Source organism: Haliaeetus leucocephalus, unplaced genomic scaffold (assembly GCF_000737465.1).
Source record: "Haliaeetus leucocephalus isolate CR32 unplaced genomic scaffold, Haliaeetus_leucocephalus-4.0 Scaffold556, whole genome shotgun sequence".
NCBI classification, from domain to species: Eukaryota; Metazoa; Chordata; class Aves; order Accipitriformes; family Accipitridae; genus Haliaeetus; species Haliaeetus leucocephalus.
In genome coordinates this window covers 6,948,052-6,960,798 of record NW_010972992.1, presented here as the reverse complement: position 1 = coordinate 6,960,798, position 12,747 = coordinate 6,948,052, and the positions used below count along the sequence as shown (strand labels likewise).

At 43.8% G+C, this 12,747-nt stretch overlaps 1 protein-coding gene across 3 annotated transcripts in view; it reads right to left on the bottom strand.

Moving 5' to 3' along the window:
• Window positions 1-12,603, bottom strand: part of MIB2 (mindbomb E3 ubiquitin protein ligase 2) — a 51,564-nt gene extending 38,961 nt beyond the window's left edge. For all 3 annotated transcript variants that reach the window (XM_010577435.1, XM_010577437.1, XM_010577436.1), the window contains exon 1: window positions 12,475-12,603. The gene's annotated coding sequence lies outside the window, so the exon portion shown is untranslated. The remainder of the gene's footprint in view (window positions 1-12,474) is intronic.
• Window positions 12,604-12,747: the final 144 nt, after the last annotated feature.

Sequence of the window (12,747 nt, the reverse complement as noted above, 5' to 3'; positions counted from 1 at the left end):
TGCCTTGGTCATAATTATTCCAGGGAAGCTGGAATAGGTATAGCTGCCAGAAATGATTCACAGAGAAAACATCAGTTTCCTGTGGGATTTCAAAGTAACTGTGAACAAATAATCCATTTTAAAACACAAGCATATTTCTGAATCCTGACCTAACATTCTGACCTCATCTACTGTGACACAGGAAAGAACAGCCCAGGTGTAATCTAGGAGTCCATTCTTAGGAAATCCCAGTAACACTTAACTGGAAGAAAGGGAAAATACTTTTGCGCCTTCAGTCCACAACATTTTAGTTGCAATAATCATTGCAACTTTCTGCCAATATTCAAACTGTGCTGTTGGTAGAAGGTGCTCTAGAGGCAGCCTAACATCCATCTCGTAAGAGGCAAAGGTTGCTGCTGTACTAGCTACACAGTAAACAGAACCGAACAGTGGTGTAAGCAGATTGACAAAATCAGTGCTTGTAGCTCAGTAATCAAGTTATTTGCACCCTATGGTAAACAGAGGAAGATGCAGGTGATTTTGTGTTTTTTTTTTAAAGCAGCTTTGTTTTCTCCTTTACACATACTCTGCAGTTTGAATTGTCTTCTCAGGTGAATTACTCCACCTCAGAGAGCTTTGCCTATCCTAAGGATGCTTCCTTAAGTGCTATGGACAATGCAAATCACACACTTTTTCAAAAGAGCAGCCCAAGCTTGCAAAGCTCAAACTTCAATATACCTCTAGTTTCTGACCATCCTTTGTGAACACACACAGAGATGGCTGCAGCAGAACTTTTATTACTGGGTCTCTTCCACAGCAGCTCCCTTGAGCCTGAAACACTGAGCTTTCCCAACTGTTAATTCATAAGCCCCCAAAGAAGTCATTATTATGCTAAGCATTTTGGCAAATAACAGCATCCCCCATTTCTTATAATTTTCATTCTCTTTGACGACTCCTCCTCGGTACAGTCTGGTATTTTGGATCTCTCAAATAACTGAAGATCTGCAGCACCCAACACCTACCAAAGAGCTCACGCCACCTACTTACTTTCATCCCCTTGCTCTTTGGTGGTTTTTCCAAGGAATACAAAACACACACAAGCTACAAACCGCTAAAACCAACACAACAACTCAATCCTTTGGACCCAGCCCAGGTGCGTTAGGGCAGGGGAAGAGCCCTGCTCCCACCAGAGACCAGGCGGGCAGGCTGCTGGGACAGCAAACGAACCGAAGCAACGGGCCTCCTGCCATCAACCCTCAGCAGCTCCTGACATCGCCCCTAAAGGAGCAGCTCAAGGCTAGCCCGGCCCTGAAGCACCGGCCCAGCCTGTTTCCACAGCCCTGAGCCAAGATAAAAGCCATGTTTCCTTCTGAGAGCCAAGGCAGTCACCCAGGGCCAGAACCTGCCTCCCCCCAACATCTGCATCAGGCTGATAGTGAGCGAGGAGCCACCTTGTCCCCTCCAGACAGCACTCAAGAGACTCCCAGCTCTACTCTCCAGTCAGCTGGAGACAGACATTCCTAGGCCATTCTCCAGGGAATCTGACCTCGGTGAGCATCACTATTTTTATGCTTTAAAAGCCATGAATCCTGCCCAGATATCCACAGCCACAGCACCAGACCACGTGTGACTCCCTCACAGTAATGTTTTGCATCCTCCTTAAGGCTCTCATTCACGTGCATGCTCTTGAATGCAAGTGCTGGACCTCTGACGTGAACATAACTATGCAAACGGGGTACACTGGAACAGGGCTAGAGACTGCCAGCTGGGGGCAAAACCTTCACCTTAGTGAATCCTGGGTGGGCTGGGCAGTTGTCACAGGAGTCAAGAGTTCCTCCATAAATTCCCATTCAGGGACAGAAAATACGTAACGTCACTAAGAGGAGAAAACACTCTGTCCTCTGCCTGACAAAAACAGGCAGATCAACGCTTCTTGAAACTCAGTATTTGTTGATTCAACACATACTGTGTTCACGCTGCCCCCATGACACTACTAGGGAGCTATAAACCCATTCTTCCACATGACCTTTTGCACATGGTATACAATGCAATAAGTAAGAAAATTAAGCTCTGGCATCCTCAGCACAATGCAGAGGTGGGTAAAGCAGCTTATTTTGATTAGTAGAGGATCTAAAGAGTTTTACAGCCTGCCTTCTGAGACCCCCCCTCCTGCCCCGAGTTCCCCTCTCGTACAAATAGTGAGCAAGCAGCACAAGAACAACTACACACAGGCTTGAGTTTATTAAATTAACTTGCAACAGACTGGGAGTTAGCTTACACCCCAGCTACCTCTATAGTCTTTCATTCTCTGTGAAACAGGGAAGGCAGAAGTAGTAATAGCAGCACAGTAAATTACCATTAATGAGATTCTTCCATTGAAACGCAAGAGAAAGCACTGAAAGGATTAGGAAAACAGAGTGTAACTAACAAAACCATAACAATCAATAATTGCAGTTGGCAGTAACCAGATGAAATGAACGCAAACACTCACAGGGATCACTGAAACGGACAAAGATCCTTTTGGATCAGTGCTCCTAAGGACTTAACAAGCAGAACAAAGGGATGCCAGGGACATTCCAGCTGTGAATTTTATTAGCAAATGAGTGGAATTGTGCTTCGGTATTTGATCCTCAACTCATCTCTCTCAGGCAAGAGGAAAGCATACCAAGCAGAGCTAGGGCACTGTGCATAAAGACACTATTCACTTGACATCAGTAAAATAACTGGAAGTCAATGAACTCTGTCAAGACAAACGCCACTTGCTTTATCCTTCCTTGATCCCAATGCAGACTGGGCAAACCTCATAAAATGTTTACAGACATCTAGCACCGACAGCCTGGAACCGAGCACATCACCAATATCGCCTGCAACAGCAGAAATCCAGAACAATTTCACTGCAGCACAAGCAAGCAATCAGAATGATGTTTGTTCGTTCTTCAGGAGACAGTTCAACAACAAGATGCCAAAGGACACTGGTGGTGGTCCTGCTGGCCTCGTTGCACCGGGATTCTGCACAAAAGCAAAGGTCTGCAGTTCAAGTCAGGGATCAAAAGGATCTGTTCCCAACTAAAACAGGCAGCAGGGAGGCACCTGACTCAGTCAGGAACAGTTTCTTCAACCACCCTGTATTATTAAGCTGCCAAAGTGGTTCCTAATCACTCCAAATATTTTATTTTAAGCCCTCACCATACACACACACACCACATTTTAACTGCTTGCTTCCAAAAAACTTCAGAGACACAGTGCCATTTTAAAAATTCATATCAAGCCATTAAACACTTAGATCAATTAACTACCACTACTGTATAGTTTCAAGATTTACTATTGTATATCCTTGCACTAGGAACATCAACAGAGATCCAAACAAGTTAGGTGTAATGGCTAAATTCAGTCAGCTCATATTGGCTTAAGAACTTCTGCTGTGGGTATGCAGCTGCTTTTCAGCACTACTCCTACAGGCATTCGCTTGGCAGGGTTTTCCCCCTTTCCTGACACAAGCAGTGTTTTTGTGAAACCAACCCAAGTTGAACAGCTAAATGCCTGGCCAATGCTTATCTACACAATTAAGCATTGTTCCCTACCCCAGTTTCCCTACCTGCAACACAGAACTAAATACTTTTGTATTCTTTAATAACAGTCAACAACTAGGATCAAATACCTCTGACCGAGGCTCAAAGCTGCTAAGTTAATTACCAAAGCTAGTATTCATGCCAATAAACTAAAATTCAGACTTACCCTTCGCTTTTCTTTCTCCTCAGCAAACAGTAAGACAGACCCCAGGACAGCCCAGCAGCGGACACACGCATGTGCTCTAACAGGATGCAGCGTAATTTCTCTCAAGGATACACGCAATTCCCACAAATATATTCACTATTAAACAAAAGCAGACCAGAAAACCAGCAAAACACACAGTAAGTAATCCTTTTTGACTTACCACTGTATGAAGACCACCTTGTAGCTTTTGTCCCCTCCTGGCTCCCAGGTGAGGCTAGGAGCCGTTAGCCCTTACTGCTGCCAGCTGGCTGCAGTGTCCCAGGTGTGCTGTCTTACGCAATTTCGAACCCCGAGGAAGCCTTCCCTGGCTCCCACCACACCTGAACTCTACACACTCAATCTCCAGTTTCTAGCAGGGGGCCTGTCTGGAGACTTTTGCCTATCCCACGGCATTTTATCATCTCAACTCCAGTTCACAGCGGTTCAATACCCAGCTCTACCACTTGCAAATCTCCCCCCTTGCCTACTCTGAACTTTGGCCTTCTATGCAGTCCATTTGTATTGGGCCCAAACGTCTTCCCATAGAAATACATATTCTAATTCTCTCCCATTTCTCAGAACCAAGTTTACCATCTGCTTCTCAACTCAGGTAGTCTCTTACTTTCAAATAGCTTCCCCACTCATCAAACAAAACCCTTGCCTTCTTAGCAGGCCTCTTCTAAGATGCTCCCCTGGCAATAGTGCCTTCTATTACCTACACAAAACCCCCAACGAAATGAGAAAAATAACTCTAATATAAGGGCTAATATTGAATTTTAACACATGATAAAGATTTTTTGCTTTCAGAATAGTTGTTTCAATAAATTATTAATTCACAAACACTGGGCTTTAATACTACCTCATAACACAGCACTAGTACAAGTCCCACTTCTTGATGTGGAAAAACATGCAGTCAGGCCCATTTAGTTGTTTATTGTTTTCCAGATCTCATTCCACAGCCCTCGCTCACACAAAGAGCCGCACTGTCAGATCAGGTCTTGTTTAGCTACTAAGACTAAAAGTCTAGTAAGGCCCCACTCTCCATTTTGGAGAAGGCAGTTTCCAAGGTTTGATCTTTTGTGGCTAACACAGAGATGGCTAGAGAGCCCAGTTGCATTGCAAAGCCACAGTGCCCGATTACAGCACAGAAGATACAAATTCTTAGTTCCCAGCACTAGCAGATCTTCTAAGGTAGAAGACCTGACACCATCTCAGTGACTATATGACAAACTTAACCATTAGAAATTAGACTAAACCCATTAATTCCTCCCCTCAGCCCACCAAAAGGATTTGTGGAATTGGCTGAAGTGAATAGTTTAATATTCCACTGCAAAGCCACAAGGTGTCAATGATAACTTGGCTTCACTTTTCGTCAGGTGGTCAGGATTTCTGTTTAGTCCAAATTCTGCAAAATGGCATCACTAGCACAGAGGAGGAGAGAAGAGCAGATGATGTTTGTGTGGCTTAAATATCAATAGCAGATAAATGAAGCCATTCTACTGACAAATTTACTCTCAGCAGAAAAAAAAAAAAAGAAATGGTGCAGCTGTCACTGTTAAAACCAATCAGTCAAGAAAAAGCCTGCATGAGGTTAAACCATTTCCATGCCCCATACCTCACCTGCTCTCAAGTATATTTAACTGTATTACATCAACAGGATAAAGCAGGTGATTAATATGCCTCTGCTCAGGGATTAATATCTTGTCATTTCAGCTTCACTGTGTAAGAGCAGGCACGCATCCTGAAACACTGGGACATAGAGTGAGGAAATACTAAAAATAACTAGCCAGGCGCTATGCTTAAAGACAGTCCCACTGAGTGCGTTTTATCTCTACAATCAACATTTGTCCTTTACAAATGCCAGCCCATTGATCTGTTTTGCCTAAACTGAATTTTACATTCAATTTACACTGATTGTATTCTAGCTCTGAGTTGTGATGGTGAGAGGGGAACATTGCCTTCCCTTTCAAATTGTGGGAGCGATACTTTCAGTGGTTACCATGCTGGCTTACTATCTGTTCTTTCACCTTGTTAAAGGATGCAGGCCTAAAAGAAGCACCAGCAAATTTATTAGTATTCAATAACAGTAGTTCTGTGCAAACCCTTCTGCGAAGCTTGACCCCAGCATTCTGGTTTCCTAAAAAATGGCAAACAATCTCAGAATAGATCCTAAAGATGGAAGAAGTTATAGAGAAGTTACACATCTTACATTTCTGGGTTCAGTATCTGCAAGTACGGCAGTACCTAATAGCTCCAGTTGACGCAAAAGCCAACTGAGCCAGCTGCTGCGTGAAACACAGTCAAAGGTGAGCTCTGCTTAACTAAGGAAGAGCATAAGAGATAACTGGACAAAGGCAAGATCCTCATTCAGAATTGTGACAGAGGAACACTCGGTGATTCTTCTGAGACTGTTCATGGCAGAGCCAGAAGCATTGGATTACAATAATCCCCGTGGAGTCACTCAGTCTCACGGCCATGCTGCCTTCATACTGTACAAGACATCACCAGAAGAAGAAAATGTATCATAGCAAACAAGAAAATGAAATGCACAAGCACCACCACTTGTCCCTTAGAGGGAAAGGCAGTACCTCCATGTTTAACAGTTTGCATAGACTGGACTATCATCTGGACTGCCAGGAGGATGAACTAGGAAAAAACTGGCTCCGCAGCCCAAGAAGGTCAGCATCCCATATGCTTCCAAAGGGTGAAATGGTATTTAAAAGACCCTGCAGGGTCATCTTCTATTTTCCTTGTTCCGAAATATAAAATTTCTTGGGTTTAAGTACAAACATTGGGGCTGGGAGTCCTTTGTTGTTACACCTGAACACTGTGAAGTCCTCTGTACTTTTGAGGCTAAACAGACAAAAAGTGCTGCCTACTTTCAGATCCAGGACCGCCACAACTGAAGTCTCAGATAGAAGACACCTCTCCTTAATTTTGATCACAGATGGGACTCAAAAAACCATAGCTTCAATACAGCTGAAGTCTCAAGAAATACACTAATCAGAGAACTTCTTCCAGTTGGGTGTGAAGGCACGCACAAAAAGCTTGTAGTCTTCTAGAGCTATCAAATCAGAACTGAGTTGGCCTTGAACGTTCAATTCTCACTTTACTCAAAGTTCAACCCACCTGTGATGACAACAGACACAGAAAAGTGAACCTGCTTCAAAAACCAAGCACTCACCTGCATAGCCTCATTCCAAACTGGTTTTGTCACCAAGTTCTAAGGACCGAAAAGGGATTTTTGTAAGCAACAAGTAACAAAATAAGTTAAACAGAAAGTGACAGTATCAGCCACACAATCTACCAGGAGCAAAGACATAGCACACTATTCTTAATCAATCAGCTCAGTGCTAACTAAGGGACTAGACCCATGAAACAAACTGGATTGCACAGTAGGTCAATATTTGCTTTAAAACATACAAATACAAACACAACCTTTGGGAAACACCACCAGCAAGCCAAAAATAAACAGCTGTCACAGGCTTCCAACAACATAAGTTGTGGTGTACCACAGTGTACTGGTTTTGGCTGGGATAGAGTGAATTTTCTTCATAGTAGCTTGTACAGTGCTCTGTTTTGGATTTGTGACCAAAACAATGTTGATAACACACTGATATTTTAGCTATTGCTGAACAGTGCTTACACAGTGTCAAAGCCTTTTCTGTTTCTCACACTGCCCTGCCAGCAAGTAGGCTGGGGATGCACGAGAATTTGGGAGGGAATACAGCCAGGACAGCTGATCCCAACTGACCAAAGGGATATCTGATATGACATTGTGCTCAGCAATAAAAGCTGGGGGAAAGAAATAGGAAGGGGGGACATTTGGAGTAATGGTGTTTGCCTTCCCAAGCAACCACCATACCTGATAAAGTTGTGCTTTCTCAATTTTACCCTTCCAGTTCTCCTTCCTACCCCACCAGGGTGGAAGCGAGCAAGCAGCTGCGCGGTGCTTAGCTGCCTACCAGGCTTAAGCCACAACACGAAGGTGGAATACCTTTTGCCCGGTCAGGGATGTTCAAAATTCAGATTTACAAGTCAACATCAGTCAAACCCTACAATAGAACAAGTTCCCTCTACCAGCTTCTACTGAACACAAAAACTTCAGGCTTTAAATTGGTGAAATCAGTGCTCATCTGCCCACTGGAGAATTAAGAGTGATTATAAGTGAAAGTTCACACTGGGCATCTAGTGGATCTCTTATTACATCCCACAAGATAATTGCTCATGAGCCCGATGAAATTTCCTTCTGGCTTTTGATGAACTGTGCTCTCTCCAGGAGAGAGAAAAACAGCTCTAGCCATTTGCGTTAATTGGACCTGACAGTTTGCAGATTGCTGCCTCAAGCCTTGAAAAGCTCAGTAGCTGAGGCTGATGAGAATCCACTTTTTCCTCAATAGCAGATTTCAGAGTCAAATTTACACTGCATTACAGCAAAAATAAACACACACCCCGCACAAAAACACACACAACCACCAGGTGATGTTGTTTAAAAAAAAAAAAGGCAATTATTTGCTAAGTTTGAATTAAGGTCTTTTTCACTTTACATAGAAAAAAAAAAAAAGGGAGAATGGTATTTTAACTTTCCCATACCCTCCATGGAAGATCCCTGTGGCATAAAAAACATAAACAAAAACTCACAAGCATTGCATTGAGTAGCTCCCCTCCCTTGCCAAGAATTGCCACCGCTTTTCTGGCCACTGGCATTAAGAGGTCAATGGTCAACCACCTGGCATTCCTTGCACTTGCTAGCAGGTCTTTTTGTGCCCATTCAGAACACTGACAAAAGTCACAATATATAAAAAAAGAAAAAGTTTAATGAAGTCAAATACAACCCATCCAGAGAAACTAGAAAATCTCCATTACTTAAAGAACCAGCTCAACACATCTATCAGGAATGGTTTCGGTGTACTTTATCATGCCTTGTGGAAAAGGATGGACTAGGTACCCTCATCAGAATCCCTTCCAGACCTATTTTCAATCACGTAGAAACAGAGGACCACACAGAAATATTCCAACAGCAAGAAGTCTGTCTTGGCAGCAGATTTCAACTGTGCCCTTACTTAGACATTGCTCTAATACATTTCTCAGAGGCAAGACCATCTGGCCCAGAGCTGATGGTGTTGAGCCCTAGGTAAAGCTCAGGTCGGCATCTCTCTCACACCAGCCGTCAACTCCTATTTACCATGAAAATCTGGGTTAAATCACTTAAAAGTTCATAATCCTCCAATCTATTTACACAATTGCCTTGCCTGTCCAGAAAGGCAGTAAGTTTCCCCACAAGTTATTCAAAATCAGAAGACTAACATTACTGCAGGAGTACAAAAATCAAGAGGAATTAACACTGAAGTCCTGCTGGTAGATACATGGTTGAATAGTGGGTTAGAGAAAACACAGTACTGTGGTTCTGTGATATGGCAGTTCATCGGTATTTAGACTCTGGTACCCTCAGCAGTGACGATACAATAGGATTACAAATCATCCGAGTTAGGAACACAACTTCCTCCAGATTTTCAAAATGAAAAGTAGCTACTTCAGACTCTGGCATGCAGCAAGCTGGAGCATAAAACTTGCTGAATCTCTGATGAGCCTCGATAGCTCATCCTACCAACTTTCAGATTCCCCTTCAGGCCTCCAGAACAGTCAACATTGCACTCCTGTCAGTTTTCAGCCTGGAACTTGCCCGTTCTGTGCTCTCAAAGCAAATCAAAAGGTTTAAGTCTAATCTACCCTGACATGCCTTTGGCTAGAGAGACATCAGCTGTGTAGAGGCAGAATGAATTGAATAGTTAGCTGTTGCTTTCCTCCCTGGTACTTAATGAAGGTTTGAGGGTCAGCACACACACCAATTCTCTTATAAGTTTGTACATTTTAGAAGTACAGATGTTATCTTCCAGCTCTGGGTAGCCGAGTACTTTAAAGAAAGCAAGAACACTTTACAGCTGGGAAATGGAGCCATAGTTATATAGTTATATATGGAATTGGTATTCCATATATAGCCAGGAACAAAGCTTACATATCCTAGCTCCAAGTTCTATTCTCCACACCCTGGCCCATACTAGTCACGGGGAGGGGCAGGGGGGGAAGCATCAACCCATGATCCAGCACACATCCTTGCATTCCTTGGAGCCACGTCAAGGAATTTGGATCAAGGTCTAAGATGAAGCCGTTTACTGTCCTGCTAGCACACATGTAACTTCAGTGATGTCATTTTCCACATACAGCCAGTCTAAACGCTAGAAGACTTGTTCCATATTCTCAGAAATTTCAAACACCACTACAGCTCTCATTACAGAGGGAGCAGAAATATTTAAATTGTGTAAGTCTCCCAAGAAACAAGAGACTCCACTTTCTCAGACTCTTTGCTTAAGGAGAGAAGAGTATCGAATGATCTCTCTCCAATCAGAGCTTCTAGTGAGAGTGTACTGAAAGTTGCATCGGTTTTCCTCTGAGCGCACTGTATTACAACACCCTGGCCCCTCCATAAATGCCCTTGATAAGCCACAAATCAGGATCCTTGAAAAACAACTAGGACTCAAATACTCTGCTCGCAGGACTTTGCATTCTATTCCTGGATCCCTAGAAAACAGCAACTCAAAATGAAACTGCGTGATCAGTACTGTCATAAGTGGTATGGTCACATTCAGTATGACCCTGAATTCTGCCAGAGCCCAGGAGCGGTTCTGTATCAGAGATGATGAGCAAGGCAAACAGATTTGATGGGAACAGGCAGGCAGGGGCAACATGACCTAGGAGAGCTTAATTATCAAGTTGGAGAAAGCCTGCAACTTCAGCGAAACCATAGGCAACCAAGACTGGTCTCTGCAAGCAACCAATACTAATGCTACACAAATTCAAGGCAAGAGTTGAGCTTGTTTTAGATAACTGCCACAGCTCTGAAGAGCCCATGGTGATCGTGTAGCCACACACTTGTTGATCAAGGTAGCTTAGAAAGCTGTGAACATACCCCTTTCCAAGTGAAAAACGGAAGGAGTCAATTGCAACCACCATACTTGTAGTACTTCCACAGTTTTTGTAACTTCCAAGACATTTGTCGAAGTTTCAGTGGAAAGAGGCTAGCATGGACTCCCAATTCTTCCAAACAATCCCAGCAGTGGATTAGCAGCCATTGCAGACCAAAGCAGGAAAATAACAAATTCTTTATACGCTAATTTGGCACAGGATCTTCACAGTCACAGAGCTTCAAACACGCACTCAAAATAAATGTCAAAACATATGAAGCTATACAGCAATATCATAATAAGCAGAGAATTAAGCCAACCCAAATATCATACAATTATGAAGATTCTTCTCATGTCAGTGACTCAGAGAGGTGTGCTGTGTGAAGAGAAAAGGGATGGGAAACATATTTACCTTTTTGAAGCCTAAAAAGAGAACAATTATTCAAGAAAACAGAACCAGTGGTGACGCTGCTAAATGACAACTAGGTAACCGTTAATATGTTGCAGGCAGACTTGCCAGTCCTAAATGAAGTCATGTCCTTCCACCACAGAAATAGACAAGATTAGCATGGAAAACAAGCATAAGGTACTTAAGATAGATCAGCGATAGAGCCGGGACTACAGTGTGAGTCATCTGACACCCAATCTACTGCCCTATTAGTTGGCTGCCTTAAGGAAGAACTTCTTGAAGGGAACCATCATCCGCCCAGTGGAAGTTAGCTGCTCCAGACACAAACCGAGACACCTGTAACTCTGAGCAGAAAGCAAAGCTCAAAATAGGGCAAGAACTTCTCTAGCTCTGCCAAGGCTATTGAAGCTTTCTCTTTCTGATTTCCATTATCAACATGACACACAACATCATTCCGATCGTAACAATGTGAGTAATGTGGGTTATTTACAGTAACTGCATCCCTTGACAATTCGCTCATCTATATCCTGAAACCACGGATGAAAAATTCAACAGGTAATCAAGTACAGAGGAAGGACCTAGAGGGATGAACAACTGCATTGCTCTTGATAGGAAATAGTTTTAGGAAACCAAGAGCTGTTAAACAGAGGAGAAATAAGAATGGTATCCCATTTGAGCCAAATAAACTCCTCCTACATCAACAGAGAAGTGCGGAGGATGTAATGAGGCTCTTAGCCAAAAAGAGAAAAGGTTGAATAGTAAAGCCAAGCTCAGGTGACCTCCACGAAGGTGAGCCAGAGCTCACTTGTTTCTAAGCGAGGTAGACATTAGAGTTTGTTGCATTCTGAAAGTAAGTTCCGGAATGGAACATCTGCAGGGAAATCAGAACAAACCTATGTAGGGCTTCCAATGCAGCTGTACCATCTTCCCTAGGTTTAAGTTTGGTCCTTGTTTTCACGACTCTTTCCCAGTTCAGGAAGATTGCAAATATCACAGAAACACAGGAGAGAAAAAGCCACACGTGCTTCAGTTCTGAGTTATATCCTGCACACAGCACACGCTCCAGTGATACAAAATGCCCAGTAGGAATCACTGCCAATGTTTCAGCGCTCAGCTCTCGCCTTAGCAAGTAAGGACTTACCTGCAGTACCTGTTTCAGAAGAGAAAAACAGGATGTATGTTTACATCCTCCAGGGCAGCCAGCACTCGCCACCCAGAAGAAAAGAAATAAAACCGGACTAGGAGCAAGCAGACGCGCCCCGCTACGGACTCAACCCTGGCTAAATGGGGCAGAAAGAAAACTGGCCACTTGGAGCTGACCCATTCCCAGCTTAGCCCAAGGAAGAAAAAGGGAAGAAAACCGGCACGTACCTGACAGAGCCGAGAGAGAACAGAATCCAGGCAACTGTTCAGAAAGCCACCGTCCTTATCCAAGGGCTGCGTTCGCTTCCTTCCCTCCTTCATTCTCGGCGCAGGAGTCCGACCAGCAGACCTACTCCAGCGGCCTAGGCAGAGAGGAGAAAACACGAGAACCACCTCAGGTGGGCACCCTCGCTGCAGCCAGCCGCCACCGCCTCCTTTCCCGCTCACAGACCTCCGCCTTACCACACTCCAGCGGCGGCCTCAAGCCCGGCCGCAGCCCCC